This window comes from Oryzias melastigma, linkage group LG24, assembly GCF_002922805.2.
Source record: "Oryzias melastigma strain HK-1 linkage group LG24, ASM292280v2, whole genome shotgun sequence".
NCBI lineage: Eukaryota > Metazoa > Chordata > Actinopteri > Beloniformes > Adrianichthyidae > Oryzias > Oryzias melastigma.
In genome coordinates this window covers 21,323,293-21,323,788 of record NC_050535.1, presented here as the reverse complement: position 1 = coordinate 21,323,788, position 496 = coordinate 21,323,293, and positions in this window count along the sequence as shown.

Genomic DNA, 496 nt, shown 5'->3' with positions numbered 1-496 from the left:
TAGGAGTCCACAGTCTCCACCTCTGCTCCCTCTAACAGGACTGGTCGTGGTCTTGGTCTGGATCTTCCGAAATCGATGACCAGTTCTTTTGTCTTGGAGGTGTTGAGCTGGAGGTGTTTGCTTCATCTCGCAAACATGACAATTTTACTGCACCATAATGTCACAATTTTAAATAAAAATACTTCGAAATGAGGCTTTCCACAACTATTATGTTAAAAATAATCGCCATTAAAAATCGATTCATTCAGCTCAGGATTAATTAATTGCATGAAAAAATGAATCACATGATAACTCTAAGATTGGCTACTGAGACATGCTGTAATTTGTGGAGTATGTACATCATATAAGAGTAACACCTTGGAGACGGTTTAGAATTCAGGGACTTTCAGGGAAAGCACTTTTACCAACCAAAGTGGTCAACAAGGATTTCTCTAACATGCAACATTGAGTTGGTATAGAAATAATTTAAAAAGCCATCTGCAAGTACATGTAAATG